Source organism: Hemitrygon akajei, unplaced genomic scaffold, assembly GCF_048418815.1.
Source record: "Hemitrygon akajei unplaced genomic scaffold, sHemAka1.3 Scf000171, whole genome shotgun sequence".
Classification (NCBI taxonomy): domain Eukaryota; kingdom Metazoa; phylum Chordata; class Chondrichthyes; order Myliobatiformes; family Dasyatidae; genus Hemitrygon; species Hemitrygon akajei.
In genome coordinates, this window is record NW_027332057.1 from 387,974 (window position 1) to 407,837 (window position 19,864).

Consider the following 19,864-nt stretch of genomic DNA (forward strand, 5'->3'; position numbering starts at 1 on the left):
AGAATGCAGGGTGACTTGGACAGGTTGTGTGAGTGGGTAAATGTATGGCAGATGCAGTTTAATGTGGATAAATGTGAGGTTATCCAGTTTGGTGGCAAGAACAGGAAGGCAGATTACTATCTAAATGGAGTCAAGTTAGGAAAAGGGGAAGTACAACGAGATCTAGGTGTTCTTGTACATCAGTCAATGAAAGCAAGCATGCAGGTACAGCAGGCAGTGAAGAAAGCTAATGGCATGCTGGCTTTGATAACAAGAGGAATTGAGTATAGGAGTAAAGAGGTCCTTCTGCAGCTGTACAGGGGCCCTGCTGAGACCCCACCCCACCTGGAGTATTGTGTGCAGTTTTGGTCTCCAAATTTGAGGAAGGACATTCTTGTTATTGAGGGAGTGCAGCGTAGGTTCACAATGTTAATTTCCGGGATGGCGGGACTGTCATATGTTGAAAGATTGGAGCAACTGGGCTTGTATACACTGGAATTTAGAAGGGTGAGAGGGGATCTGATTGTAACGTATAAGATTATTAAGGGATTGGACACACTGCAGGCAGGAAGCTTGTTCCCGCTGATGGATGAGTCCAAAACTAGAGACCACAGTTTAAGAATAAGAGGTTGGTCATTTAGAACAGAGATGTGGAAAAACTTTTTCAACCAGAGAGTGGTGGATATGTGGAATGCACTGCCCCAGAAGGCAGTGGAGGCCAAGTCTCTGGATGCATTCAAGAGAGAGTTAGATAGAGCTCATATAGATAGAGGGGTCAAGGGATATGGGGAGAGGACAGGAACGGGGTACTAATAGTGTATGATCAGCCATGATCATAGTGAATGGCGGTGCTGGCTAGAAGGGCCAAATGGCCTACTCCTGCACCTACTGTCTATAGTCTATTGTCTAACGGCATGTTGGTTTTCATAACAAGGGGAGTTGAGTACAGGAGCAAAGAGGTCCTTCTGCAGCTCTACAGGGCCCTGGTGAGACCACATCTGGAGTACTGTGTTCAGTTCTGGTCTCCAAATTTGAGGAAGAACATTCTTGCTATTGAGGGAGTGCAGCGTAGGTTCACGAGGTTAATTTCCGGGATGGCGGGACTGTCATATGTTGAAAGATTGGAGCGACTGGGCTTGTATACACTGGAATTTATTAAGATGAGAGGGTATCTGATTGAAACATATAAGATTATTAAGGGATTGGACACTAGAGGCATGAAAAATATTCCCGATGTTGGGAGAGTCCAGAACCAGAGGCCACAGTTTATGAATAAGGGGTAGGCCATTTAGAACTGAGTTCAGGAAAAACTTTTTCACCCAGAGAGTTGTGGATCTATGGAATGTTCTGCCTCAGAAGGCAGTGGAGGCCAATTCTCTGGATGCTTTCAAGAAAGTTAGATAGAGCTCTTGAAGATAGCGTAGTCAAGGGATATGGGGAGAAGGCAGAAACGGAGTACTGATTGTGTATGATCAACCATGATCACATTGAATGGCGGTGCTGGCTCGAAGGGCAGTATGGCCTGCTGCTGCACCTATTGTATATTGTCTATTTAATATCTGCACAGATGGTGGTCTTCCCTTTAGTAAGTCGGGTATCCAGTTGCAGACGGAGGTACAGAGGCACATGATCTGTACCTTTTCCATTAGGACTGTAGGAATGGCGGTGTTGAACGCTGAGCTATAGCCAATACACTGCATCCTGATGTAGGAATTTGTATTGTTCAAGTGACCCAAGGTCGCGAGGAGGTTCGTTCAGATCTCGTCTGCTATGGACCTATTGTTGCGTAGGTAAACTACAGAAGGTCCAGGTCCTTGCAAAGACTGGAGATGATTCGAGCCATGACCTACATCTCAAAGTATTTCATCACCGTAGACGAGCGAGCTCTTGAAATATTCGTTAAGGCAGTTTACACTGATCTTGTTGGACACTGTTATAATTATCTCCCTTTAGAAGCAGGTGCGAACTTCCAACCGCAGCAATGCTATTGAAAATGTCTTTGAATACCATTGCCAGTTCGTTGACGCTAGTTTTCAGGTCCTTACCAGGTAATCCATTGGGAAATGCTGCCTTGCAAGTTTCACCCATCTGAAAGACACGCTGGCGTCGGCTTCCAACACAGAGGTCACAGTGTCAACGAACGGTGCAGGGATCCTCATAGCTGAAGTTTTATTCTTTCTTGCTAACCCAATATAAAATAGAAGTTTCACTGTCGTTCATGATGTTGTTTTGTTTTCTTTGGAGGAAGTCATAGCAGCAACCCTTGCCGGAGTAGAGGTGTGTCCAAAGTCGCCGCTAACCTGTACTCGCTGAACGTCCGCATCTTCCCCTGCAGAGGGTACTGCTACACCGGATGCCGGATGGTGAGTGCACCCGCTACCCGTTAGCGAACCAGCCCTCATGACCCCATCCACAAAGATCTCCTCTCGGTTTTCTCCGTCTCCCGCGGCGATATCGTCCTCGCCTCGCGGCAGCGCTCCCTCTCTCCACGTCTCTATCTCTCCTGCCGAGCTGCCTCCGAACCGTATCTCCCCTCTGTTGTAGCGTCTCCGTCCTCCTCTCCTCCCCTTCCTCCCTCGGCCACTTCCCCTGGCAGCTCGTTCCATTGACGGGCCACACGTACCCTTGTAAACCATTCCTATCCGTGTCCCTGTCCGAGTGTTGTCAGTGTACCTGCCTTGACCAATTCCTCTGGCAGCTCCTTCCATAGACGGACCACCCCCTGAGGAAAAAGTTTCCCCTCGGATCCCCTTTTAAATCTCTAAACCCTGTGCCCTTTGTTTCTAGATTCCCCGACTTTGGGGAAAACTCTGTGCACATTCACCCTATCCGTGCCCCTCGTGGATTTACAAACCACTGTAAGGTCCCCCCTACGCTCCAGGGAATGAAGTCCCTACCTGCCCGACCTCCCTCCGTAATTCAGCCCCTCGAGTCCCGCGAGTTCCTCGTAACTCTCCCTCTGCACTCTTCCCAGCTCAGTGTTATCTTTCTGAAAAGAGGTCGGCCAAACCCGAGCGGAGGTACTCCCAACGCGGCGGCCTCACCGACGACATGTACAATCGCGGCGTGAGCTCCCGCCTCCGGTACACGGTGCCCTGTCCGACGATGGCGGGCATGCCAAATGTTCCCTTCGTCGCCCCGTCTGCCTGTAACCCCACTTTCAGGGAAACATAAACCAAAACGTGGCGCATTCCGTTCATCGAAAGCTGAAGTTCTGTGACAAGAGTTAACGCAGATTTCTCTCCACTCCCTCCATACTTCTAAGCACATCTCCCTCTCCTACACTCCCCCTCCCTTCCCACCCTCCGCGCCTCTTCCCTCTCCACTGACTCTGCGCACACCTTCCAACCACATACCCCCTCCTCATTCTTACCGGCCATCTTTCCCTCTCACTCTTACTATCCCTTACTCTCACCCCTCTCTGTCCTTCCTTCGTTCCTCCCTTCCTTCTCTCTCTCATACTCTCTCTACCCCTCTCCGTCTCCTACCGTTCTCTCCCCTTCTCTGTTTCCCACCTCTCTCTTCCCCTCCCTCGGAACTCCCCCTTTCTCTCTCACCCTCTCAACTCTCCCCTTCTCTCCCGCACTCTATTTCCCTTCTGCTCAACTTTGTCTTTCACCTCCCTTCCCCACCTCCGCCTCTCACCCCTCTGTCCCCTCCCCCTTTTTCATCCCTGTCACCCCTCTCCGTCCCTCACACTTCTCCGTCTCCCACCCCCCTGTTTTCCACCCTTCTCTCCCCTCCTTGTCCGCCTTCTCTCATCTCCTGCCTCTTACGTTTCTCTCTCTCTCACCACTCTCTCTACCCTCTGAATTTCACCACTCACTCTCTCCCATTACTCTCACCTCCCTCTCCCATCAGACTCTCATGTTTCTCCCTTTATCAACGGTCTTCTGCCACCTCTCCTCTTTCTTCCCCTTCTCTACCCCAATCTCTCTCCCACCCACCCCCTCTCTTCCTCACCCATTACCCCCTTCTCGTCCTCCCCGTCTGGGTCTCCCACCTCCGCCTACCCCACACTTCCACTCGCAACTCTACGCTCTTTCCCCCTCTTCTGCCACTCTCTCTCGCTCCCTCCTCTTTCTTCACCGGACATCTCCACCTATGCCCCTCCCTCTCTCTCTCCTCTCTTTCTCTCACCTCTGACTCTCACCCCATTTCTCTCTCTCTCCCCCTCTCCACTCCTCTCTTTCCGTCTGGCTCCCCGCCCTCGAACAAGCTCCCTCCGCCAAACACCGAATCTCGAAGAGGTGTGTCAGCGGGATCACGGTGATTTTGCTGGTCAACTGCCTGGTCTCGCTGGGGTTATCCGTCCTCACGGCCATCACCAACTGCAGGGACCTCGAGTCCTGCACCGCACATCCTCTGCTGGTGAGTGGGGTCTTCCTGTGCACGGGGGGGGAGGGGGTGAGCGGAGAGGGATGGAACACGGGTAGAAGAGATGGCAAGATGAAAAGAGGGTGGGGAGGCAGCAAGAGAGCGGGATGGGTATAGAAAGAGATGGTGGCAGAAAAGGAATAAGACAGTGCGGAGAGGGGTGGAGAGAGGAGGATAGGGTCTGGAGAGAGAGGTGGCGAAGTGATGGAGAGTGAAGAGGGGACAGAGGGTGGGAGAGAGGGGACTGAGGGAAAGAGAGGCTGAGGGAGAGTGTAATGGGTTTCATCTCCTTTCCTCACCTTCTCTTTCTGCTCCCTCCTCAATCTGATCACTCCCTCTCCCCCATCCTGGAGAAAATGGTGGTGATTCACGCCAACCAGCTCGCACCGCCAGACCTCGCCTCTATCTTCTCCGGCAAGCCGGCGCCCACTCCTGCCTTTGACAGGCCCCAGTGACGACACGTTCCCCCACTCCAGGGACAGCCTGAAGGATTCGGGCCGAGCGACCTGAGGCTCGGCCCGAAAGAAAAATCGAAGGGGGAATTTAGAAACGGAGGGGGAAGGAGGGTAACGGTGCTAGTCACTTTCCTGCCAGTGGGACCCCCCCCCCCAGTTCCAGCTTCCTTGTTACGAGTCGCCATCTCCCACCCTCGGCATACCATCACTCGTAAAACACTCCGCTCTGTGTTCGCACGTTCGCCCCTCTATCACCGCCCACCATGGCTGGCGGCCAATTTCCGATGGTTACCATAGACAACCGCACTCCCCGCATCATAGAATGGGGCATACCCTTTTCCTCACCATCCACTAACGTCCCTCCCTGTTTATTCAAACTCAACTCCTCATCCAACCTCTCCTTTACCTCCCTCCTCGCTCTCCCAACAACCCATTTAACCTTCTGCCGACAGCCATTTTGTGATAGTGTGAGATCCTCCTTCCAACTTCCTCCACAACGAAGTGAGTCACTCCCTCACACTCACCTTCCTTCCCATCCCATCACTCGCAAACTCCTTCCATCACTCCCCTCGCTCTCCTCTCCCCACCACCTCAATGCTCTGCATCTTATGTTGGTTGGCTGCCGTTTTGCGATGCCAATCTTCGCCTCTCCTCATCGCCCTTTCTCTCTCTCTCTCTGTTACCCAGTGAGTCACTCCCCTACTCAGCCCGTCAGCCCTAACACATTTATCCCCTCTCTGACCCCTTGTCCTTTCTCCCGCCATCCACCACATCCTGCGTGGTGAACGTTTTCTGATGGGAAATCTCGCTCCCCCACCCAATCCCTTACCTCCGTCGTTGAGTGAGTCGCTCCCCCTTTCCCCCAAACACGCACCCTTTCTTGTAGCTCGCCTTATTTGCGAAGGAAATGTCACCACCCATCCTTCCTCCACTATTGAAAAAGTCACTCCCTCACACTCCCCATCCTTTTCCTCCCCACTCCCTCCCGTCATAATACATCCTCTCCCTTCCCATCCCATCACTTCCAGTACCTCCCCGTGCCATCACTTCCCTTCGCTTCCCGTCCCATGACACCTGCTCCCTTCCTGTGATATAACCGTATAACCACTAGAGCACGGAAACAGGACATCTCGGCCCTTCTATTCCGTGCCGAACGCGTACACTCACCTGGTCCCACCGACCTGCACTCATCCCATAACCCTCCATTCCTTTCCTGTCCATATAACTATCCAATTTTTTTAAAATGACAATATCGAACCTGCCTCTACCACTTCTACTGGAATCTCGTTCCACTCTCTGAGTAAAGAAGTTCCCCCTCGTGTTAGCCCTAAACTTTTGCCCAATAATTCACAAAACATGTCCTCTTGTCTGAATCTCCCCTACTCTCAATGGAAAAAGCCTATCCACGTCAACTCTATCTATCTCCCTCATAATTTTAAATACCTCTATCAAGTCCCCCCTCAACCTTCTACGCTTCAAAGAATAAAGACCTAACTTGTATATCTTTTCTCTGTAACTTAGGTGGTGAAACCTAAGTAACCTAAGTAATATTCTAGTAAATCTCCTCTGTACTCTCTTTACTTTGTTGACATCTTTCCTATAATTCAGTGACCAGAACTGTGCAGAATACTCCAAATTCGGCCTCACCAATGCCCTGTACAATTTTAACATTACATCTCAACTCCGAGACACAATGCTCTGATTTATAAAGGCCAACATACCAAAAGCTTTCTTCACCACCCTATCCACATGAGATTCCACCTTCAGGGAACTATGCACCATTATTCCTAGATCACTCTGTTCTACTGCATTCCTCAATACCCTACCATTTACAATGTATGTCCTATTTGGATTATTCCTACTAAAATGTAGCAGCACACACTTATCAGCATTAGACTCCATCTGCCATCTATCAGTCCGCTCTTCTAACTGGCCTAAATCTCTTTGCAAGATTTGAAAACCTACTTCATTGTCCACAACGCCACCTATCTTAGCATTATCTGCATACCTACTAATCCAATTTAACACCCCATTATCCAGATCATTAATGTATATGACAAACAACATTGGACCCAGTACAGATCACTGAGGCACACCACTAGTCACCGACCTCCAACCTGACAAACAGTTATCCACAATTACACTCTGGAATCTCCCATCCAGCCACTGCTGAATCTATTTTACTACTTCAAATTTAACACCCATCGATCGAACCTTCCTAGCTAACCTTCCGTGTGGAATCTTGTCAAAGGCTTTGCTGAAGTCCATATGGACAACATCCACTGCTTACCAGAATCAACTTTCCGAGTAACCTCTTCAACAAAATCAATAAGATTTGTCAAACATGACCTTCCACGCACAAATCCATGCTGTCTGTTCCTAATCAGACCCTGTCTATCCGGATAATTATATATACCATCTCTAAGAATACTTTCCATTAATTTACCCACAACTTACGTCAAACTTACAGGCTGAAAATTGCTAGGTTGATTCTTAGAACCCTTTTTAAACAATGGAAGCACATGAGCAATACGCCAATCTTCCGGCACCATCCCCGTTTCTAATGACATTTGAAATATTTCTGTCAGATCCCGTGCTCTTTCTACACTAACTTACTCAGAGTCCTAGGGAACATCCTGTCAGGACCCGGAGACTTATCCAATTCTATATTCAGTATAAGCGCCAGTACTTCCTCTTCTTTCATTAACTACCCTACTTGTTTCCCTTACCGTATACAATTCAATATCCTTCTCCTTAATGAATACCGAAGAAAATAATTTGTTCAAAATCTTCCCCATCTCCTTTGGCTCCACACCTAGCTGTCCACTTTGATTTCCTAAGGGATCAATTTTATCCCTCACTATCCTTTTGCTATTAATTTTACGGTAGAAACCCTTCGGATTTATTTTCAACTTACTTGCCAAAGCAACTTTATATCATCTTTTAGATTTTCTAATTTCTTTCTTAAGATTCTTTTTACATTCTTTATATTCCTCGTGCACCTCATTTGCTGTCTATATTTAATTGTAGATCTCTCTCTTTTTCCGAACCAAGTTTCCAATATCCCTTGAAAACCATGGCTCTCTCAAACTCTTATCCTTTCCTATCAACCTAATAGGAACATAATGTCTCTGTACCCTCAAAATTTCACCTTTAAGTGGCCTCCATTTCTTTATTACATCCTTCCCATAAAACAAATTTTCTCAATCCACCCCTGCTAAATCCTTTCGCATCTCCTCAAAGTTAGCCTTTCTCCAATCCAAAATCTCAAACCAGTGTCCAGACCTATCCTTCCCCATAATTATATTGAAACTAATAGCATTGTGATCACTGGACACGAAGTGCTCCCTAACAAATACCTCCGTCACCTGGCCTATTTCATTCCCTAACGGAAGATCAAACACTGCCCCTTCTCTAGTCGGTACCTCTAGGTATCGCTGCAAGAAACTATCCTGCACACATTTTACAAACTCCAAACCATCCAGCCCTTTTACAGAATTGGCTTCCCAGTCTATGCGTGGCTACTTAAAATCCTCCACAATCACAACCTTGTACTTACTACAAGTATCTGTTCTCTCCTTACAAATTTGCTCCTCCAAATCTCGCTCCCTATTAGGTGGTCTATAATACACCCCTATAAGTGTTACTACACCTCTCCCATTCCTCAATTGCACCCAGATAGACTCCCTAGCTGAGCCCTCTAATCTATCCTGCCAAAGCACCGCTGTAATATTTTCTCTGACAAGCAATGCAACACCTCCCCCTTTTGCTTCTCCGATTCTATCACACCTGAAGCAACGAAATCCAGGAATAATTAGTTGCCAATCACAACCTCCTGCAACCATGTTTCACTAATAGCTACAACATTGTATTTCTGGGTATCAATCCACGCTCTAAGCTTATCCGCCTTTCTTACAATGCTTCTAGCATTAAAATAAATGCATTTAAGAAATTCTTCAGCTCTTACTCTCTATTTATCCCTAATGGTGCAAACAACTTTACTATCTTCTTTTTCTTTCTTCTCCCCTACATGTTCAGTCTGAGCGCTCCCCTTCTCTATCACCTGCCTCTCCTCCCTCACACACTGTTTACAAGCTTTCTCGATTTGTGAACTAACCACCACTCTCTTAGTCTCTTTAATTTGATTCCCACCCAGCAACCATTCTAGTTTTAAGTCTCCTCAGTACCCTTTGCAAATCTCCCCGCCAGAATACTGGTCCCCTTAAGATTCATTTGCAACCCGTCCTTTTTGTACGGGTCCCACCTGCCACAAAAGAGATCCCAATGATCCAGAAGCGTGAATCCCTGCCCCTTGCTGCAATCCCTCAGCCAGCATTTATCCTCCACCTCATTCCATTCCCACTCTCACTGTCGCCTGGCATAGGCAGTAATCCCGAGATCACTACCTTTGCGGTCCTCTTTCTCAGCTCCCTTCCTAATTCTATATATTATCCTTCCAGGACCCCTTCCCTTTTCCTACTTATGTCATTGATACCTATATGTACCACGACCTCAGGCTCCTCACCCTCCCACTTCAGGATATCTTGGACGCAATCAGAAGCATCCCGGACCCTGGCACCAGGGAGGCAAACTAGCATCTGGGTCTCCTGACTGCGTCCACAGAATCGCCTGACTCCCTAACTATCGAGTCCCCTATTAATACTGCCCTCCTCTTCCTTTCCCTACCCTTCTGAGCTACAGGACCGGGCTCTGTGCCGGATCACGGCCACTGTTGCTTCCCCAGGTAGGCTGCCCCCCCAACAGTATTCAAACAGGAGTACTTATTGTCAAAGGGTACAGGCACTGGAGTACTCTCTAGCATCTGACTCTTCCCCTTCCCTCTCCTAACCGTGACCCACTTGTCTCCCTCCCGTGCCCTTGTGTGACCATCTGCCTGTAACTCCTCTCTATCAAATCCTCACTCTCCCTGACCAGACGAAGGTCATTGAGCTGCAGCTCCAGTTCTCTAACACGGTCCCTTAGGAGCTGCAGCTCGGCGCACCTGGCGCCGATATGGACGTCGGTGAGGCTAGGAGCCTCCAGGACCTCCCACATCCCACACCGAGGACAACAAGCTGCCCTCACACTCATAATTCCCCCTTTTGTCAAATAACAGAAAAAAATGAAAACTAAACACACCTTGCCTCGCCCGATTCCGCCGATGCCCCTTGAGCCAAAGCTCTCCAGCCTTCACTCTGCTCCCGGCTCACTTCGCTGCCCGCAAATGACGCCACCCGCTGTATAAGGCTATGTTCCTTTTAAATCTCCCGCGCTTCACTGCCCGACGTCACACGCCTGCGCAGTCCCGCCACTCTGAAACCCGCTGAGAAGAAAAAAAAATCAAAATGGCTCCCGCAGCAGTCCCGTTCTGATTCTCTGACTGATGATTCCTCTCTGGAGGTGGTAACATTTCGCGCACAGCAACATTACTTCTGGTGCTGACCACAAGTTAGAAAGACTCATTCAAGCAAGGTGAGTATTCGCTGGTATTAAATAAAGACAGGAAGTTGATTGTATTCGCTGTTATTTAGATGAAGGAGAGGAGATTTTATCCGCTGGTGTTCAGATAAATGAGTTGAGCTTTTGCTGGGGACAGTGAACGTGACGCGGAGTCTTAACGGGAATGTGGAGAACATGTTTTCTGCTGCACTGGGAGTTGAAACTTGTGAAGATAGATGAAGTTATTTTTCTGAGGTGGAACAGTGTCTCTTTGGAATTCTCTTCCTCAAAGGGAAAGAGAAGCAGAGCTTTCTTTCAATGAGTTTAATTCCGCAGAACACAGCGTCTTGACAGATAAAGGAGTGATGTGTTGCAGGCGGTCGCAGGGATGTGTCACTGAGATCACAGGGACAGTTGTCCCTGTTAGAACTGTTCGCTGCTATCCCAATAATAAGCCCTGGATCACTAGTCACATCAAAGGCCTCCTAAACCAGAAGAAGAGGGCCTTTAAAGATGGTGATCGGTTGGAGCTTAAAAGAGTTCAGAAGGAACTCAGAGTATAGATAAGGGGGGCAAGGGAGCAGTATAGGAGGAAGCTAGAACAAAAGCTGCAGAAAAAAAGCATGAAGGAGGTGTGGGATGGGATGAAGATCATCACCGGATGCGGTGCAAAGCGGGGGGCAAACATAAGTGGAGATGTGGAGAAAGCGAACCAGCTGAACAACTTCTTCAACAGGTTCGACAGCTCAATCTCATCCTCACCGCAGAAATCCACACCAGGCTTACTTCCCTCACAGGAAAATTGCCACTCACAGGAGACCTTGCCCACGCCCAGGATTACGGCTGCACAGGTGGAAGGTCAACTGAGGAAGATCTGTACCAGCAAGGCGGCTGGACCGGATGGAGTTTCCCCACGATTACTGAGGGCCTGTGCGACTGAGCTGGGAGAACCACTACAGCGCATCTTCAACATGGGCCTGGAGCAGAGAAGAGTACCCAGACAGTGGAAAACATCCTGTATTGTCCCGGTACCGAAGAAACCACAACCAAAGGAGTTGAATGACTTCAGACCTGTTGCCTTGACGTCGCACGTGATGAAGACCATGGAGCGGCTGATAATACAGAATCTGAGGCCACAAACCAGGCACGCCCAGGATCCTCTTCAGTTTGCGTATAAGGAGAAGGTGGGAGTGGAGGATGTTATCACGTATTTGCTGCACAAATCACTGTCTCACCTAGATGGGGTCAGTTGTGCTGTGAGGATTACATTCCTTGACTTCTCTAGTGCCTTTAACACCATCCAGCCCAAGATCGTAAGGCACAAACTAACGGAGATGGGAGTAGACTCTCACATGGTGGATTGGATAGTGGACTACTTGACAGATAGACCTCAGTATGTGCGGTTGGGAGACTGTAGGTCTGACACGGTGGTCAGCAGCACAGGAGCGCCGCAGGGAACCGTACTCTCTCCGGTCCTGTTCACCCTGTACACATCAGACTTCCAATATAACTCGGAGTCCTGCCATGTGCAGAAGTTCGCTGATGACACGGCCATAGTGGGGTGTGTCAGGAATGGACAGGAGGAGGAGTATAGGAAACTGATACAGGACTTTGTGATATGGTGCAACTCAAACTACCTGCGTCTCAATATCACCAAGACCAAGGAGATGGTGGTGGACTTTAGGAGATCTAGGCCTCATATGGAGCCAGTGATCATTAATGGAGAATGTGTGGAGCAGGTTAAGACCTACAAGTATCTGGGAGTACAGTTAGACGAGAAGCTAGACTGGACTGCCAACACAGATGCCTTGTGCAGGAAGGCACAGAGTCGACTGTACTTCCTTAGAAGGTTGGCGTCATTCAATGTTTGTAGTGAGAAACTGAAGATGTTCTATAGGTCAGTTGTGGAGAGCGTCCTCTTCTTTGTGGTGGCGTGTTGGGGAGGAAGCATTAAGAAGAGGGACGCCTCACGTCTTAATAAGCTGGTAAGGAAGGCGGGCTCTGTCGTGGGCAAAGTACTGGAGAGTTTAACATCGGTAGCTGAGCGAAGGGCGCTGAGTAGGCTACGGTCAATTATGGAAAACTCTGAACATCCTCTACATAGCACCATCCAGAGACAGGGAAGCAGTTTCAGCGACAGGTTACTATCGATGCAATGCTCCTCAGACAGGATGAAGAGGTCAATACTCCCCAATGCCATTAGGCTTTACAATTCAACCGCCAGGACTTAAGAACTTTTTAAAAGCTATTATTAATGCTTTTTGAGATAGTGATTTAGATGCATATCATATTTTTTTACTGAGTTAAGTATTGTATGTAATTAGTTTTGCTACAACAAGTGTATGGGACATTGGAAAAAAAGTTGAATTTCCCCATGGGGATGAATAAAGTATCTATCTATCTATCTATCTATCTATCTATCTATCTATCTATCTATCTGTGTCAAGCTGAGAATGGCGGAACAGGACTGACGGCACGAATATCCCATTACCAATTCAATAAACCAGCAGCACACTCTGAGTGATCAGAGTCAAAGTGAATTTAGTGCTTGGTGTTTCTCCATCGATCTCGGACGTGGAACGGTAGACATATTTGTAAAATAAGTGCGATGCCTGCCAAATTGGCCAGCGGGATATGGTCACAATTTCACATGATTCTACGTCGACATGGTAACGTGTTTCCAGTAACTGAGCAATAAACTGAAGGGGAAGGGCGTTCATATCTCGCTGTTGACTTTGACCGGTTGGTATCTCTGGGAGATGGTTATCTCGGCCCAGTTGCTCCACAATCGGCCCATTACTGTAATGGGCCAACTGCGGACAACTGTTAAACATGGCTCTTTCTGAACAGGCTGAACTTCAAGTCAGCTCCAGGCAGCTGGGACACACTTAGGGAATGCCCAGTGTTCAAAAGGAAAATAATAAAAATGACTTCAAATGCATAATATTTTACAAGAGTTGACAGCGCCCTTCCTTCTGCTGTCTCTGTACAATAAACCCACAGCGATCTTTGCCCTGAGCTGTAGCTAGAGTTTATAATCTGACAATAAACTGGCCCTAAGAGAACAATAAATCAAAGGGACGACACCAACAGAACCGAACCAGGATGCGGGTTGTGCTCCCTCCCTGGAGCAGAACAGATTTTCGAGAGAAAGGTGATCATTACATCGCGCACTGAAGTCGTACTTTTGGCTCGAATCACATGTTAGAAAAGAGCTTTTGCGTTTTTCACTACAGTCGCTGTGGTACAAGGTATGGTGTTACATGATGAATAGGCTGAAGCTCAGCTTTTTGAGCGTGTTATCAACTGAACATTGCTCAGGGTGTGTTCACTTACTGTTAGGGACATAAAATTCAGATGCTGGGATTCACTGAAACCAGACTCAGGAGTCCAGCACCAGGTAAGAACAGGGACTGTACTGGGCTGTGTTATTGTGTTTCAATAAGCCCATTTGTCTCGGCAAGTATTTCGAGTTTTTTTTTTTACCGTATCCATACTATCAGTTGCTGTTCCAGGGGATGCTGAAACAGGTGAAGGTAGGTGAGGTTATTTTTATGAGGTGGAAATGTTTTCAAAGGAAATGAGAGGCAGAGTTTTTCCCACAATGTGTTTAATTCCGTAGGGCACAGATTCTTGACGGACAAAGGAGTGAAGTGTTGCTGACGGTCGCAGGGATGTGTCACTGAGATCACGGTCCAGCTGTGATCATAGAGAATGGCGGAACAGGACTGGGGGTGGGGGGAATGTCCTGTTAATAATTCAACATACCAGCAGAACACTCTGAGAAATAAGAAACGCGGTGAAATTAATCTGTTTTTTCCACACCGTTCTCTGACGAGGAACGGTACAGGTACTTGTAAAATAAATGCGATGCTGGTTGATGTATGTGTGAAGTAAATAGGTTTCCAGGCAAATTCACCAGTGGGATATGATCATAATTTCATATGATTGCTCTGTGATGTGGTAACCTGTTTCCCGTCAGTGAGCAATAAACTGAAGGAGAAGGGCGTCCATATCTCGCTGTCGACTTTGATTGGTTGTTATCTCTGGGAGATGCTTATTTCGGCAAAGTTGCTCTCCAGTCGACCCATTACTGCAATGGGTCAACTGCGGACAACTGTTAAAAATGGCTCTTTGTGAACAGTGTGACCTTGAAGTCAGCTCCAGGTAACGGGGGCACAGTTAAATCTGGAGAAGGGGAAGTATTCCTAATACATAATATTTCATCAGAGTGGAGAGCGCCCTTGCTTCTGCTGTCTCTGTGCAATAAACCCACAGCGATCTTTGCCCTGAGCTGTCGCTGGAGTTTATAATCCAACAATAAGTGAACAATAAATTAAAGCGACGACACCAACCGAACCAGAATGCGGGTTGTGATTCCTCTCTTGAGCAGATTAAGTAATCTAGAGAGAAGAAATTACTGCACCGCTTGCAGTGTAATATTAATTCTAGTTCAGACCACTTGTAAGAGTGACTTGTTCATGAAAATTATGCCTTTATGTGGTTTAGCACAAGCTTTGTGGAACAAGGTGTGGCGTTACATGCTGAATACACTGAAGCTCAGGCTTATGAGCGTGTTATCATCTGAACATTGCTCAGGGTGCGTTCACTTACTGTTAGGGACATAAAATTCAGATGCTCGGATTCGGTAAAAACAGAATCAGGAGTCCAGTACCAGGTAAGGACAGGGCCATAGGGGAAATGTTATGATGTTTTATTTCGTCCACCAGTCGCCCTAGTAATGCTATTGTTTCTATCAGTTCAATATTGTCCTTAGGATTGCGTGGATTAACGAATATGTATGCTTTAAAGACGTCATATTTCTGGCAGTGATATTTAGGATAAAAATTCCTGTAATAAATCTCACAGGCAGTTGATAAAAGTATGGAAGTCTACACTCGGAGCCCGTTTTTCTGTACCCCTGTACCTAATGATGTGGCACTGAGTGTACGTTCGGGGTTTACTGCGGCTGTACCCTGTCCAAATCCAAGGTTATGCGTTCAGTGACGCTCTCTTGCATGCCGCTGTTGGAGCGCATGCTTACTTGATTTCTTGCCGCCTTCCTGTCGGATTTAATCAGTCTGGACAATTTCACTGAGCTCTCTCATTAACGGGGCCTTTGGAACCGCCGCTCACTGGATGTTCCTTTGGTTTGTTTCCGGACCATTCTCTGTAAATCGAGAGATTTATACGTGAAAATCCAAGTAGCTGATGAGTTTCCGTAACACTCAGACCACCCGGTCTGGCACCAGCCATCACTCCACGGTCAGTAGACAATAGGTGCAGGAGTAGGCCTTTCGGCCCTTCGAGCCAGCATCGCCATTCAATGTGATCATGGCTGATCATCCACAATCAGTAACCCGTTCCTGCCTTCTCCCCATATCCCTTGACTCTGCTATCTTTAAGAGCTCTATCTAACTCTTTCTTGAAAGCATCCCGAGAATTGGACTCCACTGAGGCAGAACATTCCATAGATTCACAACTTTCTGGATGAGAAAGCTTTTCCTCAACTCTGTTCTAAATGGTTTACCCCTTATTCTTAAACTGTGGCTTCTGGTTCTGGACTCGCCCAACATCGGGAACATTTTTCCTGCCTCTAGCGTGTCGATTCCCTCAATAATTTTATATGTTTCAATCAGATCCCCTTGTCAACCTGAAATTATTAACCTGCTCAGTTGAGGAAAAACACCAGATACACGAAATTACCTCTGAGACGGTTTTTATTCAGAGAGGAGTTCGCAGCCACACGCACTTCGGGCGTAAGGTAGCCAACTCCCAATCTGTCGGTTTACAAAGGTCATACTTATACCCAAAAGCAGGGTACTACATTCGCAAATATGGTTACCAATTCAAATTCATCAATTGATTGGCTATTGCATAGCTAAGCACTCGAAATACTCGGAATAAGCATAGCCGCAAGTGTAATGCTTGGAATGAGTATATAGCTCAAAAATACTTTGCCAAACACACTGTCTTGTGGTCGCAGGTTCCCTTTTCTTTGTGGTTGCCGCTTGCTGTCTGGAATCTTATTTTTGCTACTTCCCCAATAACGTATTCTCCCCCTGGTCCTGTCTACATATTTTGCCACACTTACCCCTCGCCCATCCCTTCTACACGTATCCCTTACCTTCTTCACATTCTCACCCTCTCATCCTTCTAAATTCCACTGTATGTTCCGGTCAACGTCACTTAAATCACATTTATTTCCTATTCAGATGTTTGGCCTGAATAACAACTGAACTCGTTGACCATATCTGCATGTGTTTATGCTTGGAGTTGCAGGCAGATGATTAACAGATTTGCATTAATGAGCTGGTATACAGTTGTACCCAACAAAGAGGCCATTTAGTGCATTTCCCATTTAGCCAAAACCTCATCCATCTCGAATATGAACACAAACCAGATCTGGGCCTGATTATTGACGATTTGCATGTTTGTAACAACAGGCTGTCACTGGCAAGGCGGTGGACAAAACACTGTTATATGGTGGGGGTAACTTGGAGAGTGAGACCTGTCACTGTTCCCTCTAAACTGCGCGTCTGCGTAACCAAAATGCTCCCGCGAACGGAGCCTTTGCTGCAGCGCAGATGGAATTAAACACTACCAGATAAATGTTTATGAAACCTGAAAGTTTGTCTTTGTTGTCCTGCATTTCTATCACATCATTTAATTAATAATTAAAATCAAAAGAATGTTTCTTTCTTGTCAGTCTTCATTCTAAATATTCACAGATGCACATTACAAAAAATGCATGTATCTACAATGTTGCGCTTTTCTCAGGCCATGTGAAAATTCCCGGCTCTGAGCAATGGTTTATCCATGCAGCTGAAAAAATAGGAATTAGTGGAACATCGGAGACCGAACCAAATTAGATTCTATGCATATTAAACACGATTGAATGTGGTACATTGTCGTGCTTCCTGTTATAGACGAGATGTTAAAAGTCAATAGAATGGTCAAAACTGTTTCACTGGGAGTCTGTCTGCTGTCCAGGAAATAGTAATGAATAATGTAAGAAAAATTAATAATAATTTTGCCTTCTCAGCGGGAGCGTACTGTGAGGCAATGAGGCTCAAGTGCTTAACAGTACAGAACTAATGTTGAGCAGCGAATAACTAGAAGGTCCATTTACTATAAATTCAAGAGCTTTTCATTCTTGTTTCTCGAAAGATCACTATTAATGCCCTGATAATCACTTCCATTACCTTTTCAGAACACTGGGTGTGGTACCTCCCCCATTATAGGGATGAGCAAGGATGATATCTGGGCCAAATTGCCCAACAAAGCGTTCAGCATATCACGCAACATTTTGGACAATCCCAGTTCTGATACCACAGTGTCTTTTTACACAGATCCAATCTGATTTACCGAGTTTCCAGCACTTTATTAGAGGAAGGCAGGAATATGGCGTTGGGGTGAAAAAAAACAGCGATGATTGAATGATGGAGGAGACTCGATGGACTGAATCACTTCATTCTGCTCTGATATTTTATCATGACTGAATGATGAGTCCTTCATATCTCGTATCAGGATTTGTGACGTGTGAGGGACAATTACAGATTTGTTCACTGAGATCCTTTTATTTGTCTTCAGTGTTTAAATTTCAGTGAGATTTGCTTTTTACACATTGAGCAGAAATATATATGTTTTTCTCCTTTCTATTGTTAATGTGCTTCATTATCTCTCTAGTTAAAGTTAGACTTGCGTTGAGAGATTTATTGGAATAAAGCCCAGAACTGGAAGCAAAACACGACTGAAAATGAGGTAACAGCGATAAGTGAACCAACCCGAGGACTGAGAGTACCAACTGGAGAGGACCCTTCTGACTCAGAGTTTCCATTGATTCAGTCAGGAGAAAGTTTGGTGAGTCTCATTTACTTGAACACGGGTTCTTTAGACATTATATATGTTTGCTAGGGCTACGGGGCAGACTTTAAACTAGTAAGATGGGGGGGCGGAAATCAATTTGAGGAAACTATGGGAGAGGAGGTTAGTTCACCAGTAGAGCAAGTAAGTAGACCGTGTGTGAGGGAGGACAGGCAGGTGATGGAGGAGGGATGCGCTCAGCCCGAAGTTGTAGGGGAGAAGAAAGAAAAGGATAATAAATTTGAATGCATTGCTAGGGATGAACAGAGAGGAGGAGGTGGAGAGTATCTTAAATGTATCTATTTTAATGCTAGGAGCATTGTAAGAAAGGTGGATGAGCTTAAAGTGTGGATTGATACATGGAATTATGATGTTGTAGCTATTAGTGAAACATGGTTGCAGGAAGGGTGTGATTGGCAACTAAATATTCCTGGATTTAGTTGCTTCAGGTGTGATAGAGTAGGAGGGGCCAGAGGAGGAGGTGTTGCATTGCTTGTCCGAGAAAATCTTATGGCGGTGCTTTGGAAGGATAGATTACAGAGATCCTCTAGGGAGGCTATTTGGGTGGAATTGAGGAATGGGAAAGGTGTAGTAACACTGATAGGAGTGTATTATAGGCCACCTAATGGGGAGCGTGAGTTGGAAGAGCAAATGTGTAAGGAGATAGCAGATATTTGTAGTAAACACAAGGTGGTGATTGTGGGAGATTTTAATTTTCCACACATAGATTGGGAAGCTCATTCTGTAAAAGGGCTGGATGGTTTAGAGTTTGTGAAATGTGTGCAGGATAGCTTTTTGCAACAATACATAGAAGTACCGACTAGAGATGGGGCAGTGTTGGATCTCCTGTTAGGGAATGCGATAGGTCAGCTGACAGATGTATGTGTTGGGGAGCACTTCGGGTCCAGTGATCACAATAGCATTAGCTTCAATATAATTATGGAGAAGGACAGGACTGGACCTAGAGTTGAGATTTTTGATTGGAGAAAGGCTAACTTTGAGGAGATGCGCAGAGATTTAGAGAGAGTGGAATGGGTCAAGTTGTTTTATGGGAAGGATGTAATAGAGAAATGGAGGTCATTTAAGGGTGAAATTATGAGGGTACAGAATCTTTATGTTCCTGTTCGGTTGAAAGGAAAGATTAAAGGTTTGAAAGCGCCATGGTTTTCAAGGGATATTAGAAACTTGGTTCGAAAAAAGAGGGATGTCTACAATAGATATAGGCAGCATGGAGTAAAGGAATTGCTCGAGGAATATAAAGAATGTAAAAGGAAACTTAAGAAAGAGATTAGAAAAGCTAAAAGAAGTTACGAGTTTGGTTTGGCAAATAAGGTGGAAGTAAATCCGAAAGGCTTCTACAGTTATATTAAAAGCAAGAGGATAGTGAGGGATAAAATTGGTCCCTTAGAGAATCAGGGTGGTCAGCTATGTGTGGAGCCGAGGGAGATGGGAGAGATTTTGAACGATTTCTTCTCTTCGGTATTCACTAAGGAGAAGGATATCGAATGGTGTAAGGTGTGGGAAACAAGTAAGGAGGTTATGGAACCTATCACAATTAAAGAGGTGGAAGTACTGGCGCTTTTAAGAAATTTAAAAGTGGATAAATCTCCGGGTCCTGACCGGATATTCCCCAGGACCTTGAGGGAAGTTTGTGTAGAGATAGCAGGAGCTCTGACGGAGATCTTTCAGATGTCATTAGAAACAGGGATTGTGCCGGAGGATTGGCGTATTGCTCATGTGGTTCCATT

The 19,864-nt window shown here is 46.4% G+C and overlaps 2 protein-coding genes across 4 annotated transcripts in view; both read left to right on the forward strand.

The window, feature by feature from the left end:
* The window catches only part of LOC140724182 (NACHT, LRR and PYD domains-containing protein 3-like), a 431,143-nt gene that overhangs the window by 213,321 nt on the left and 197,958 nt on the right, over positions 1-19,864 (forward strand). The window lies entirely within an intron of this gene.
* LOC140724180 (NACHT, LRR and PYD domains-containing protein 3-like) overlaps positions 13,632-19,864 on the forward strand; it is a 45,813-nt gene continuing 39,580 nt past the window's right edge. For 2 of the 3 annotated variants that reach the window (XM_073038662.1, XM_073038664.1), the window contains exons 1-2: positions 13,632-13,650; positions 17,940-18,113. The gene's annotated coding sequence lies outside the window, so the exon portion shown is untranslated. Of the gene's footprint in view, positions 13,651-14,853; positions 14,929-17,939; positions 18,114-19,864 lie in introns of those variants that run through there. The other variant, XM_073038663.1, reaches the window with a different exon arrangement.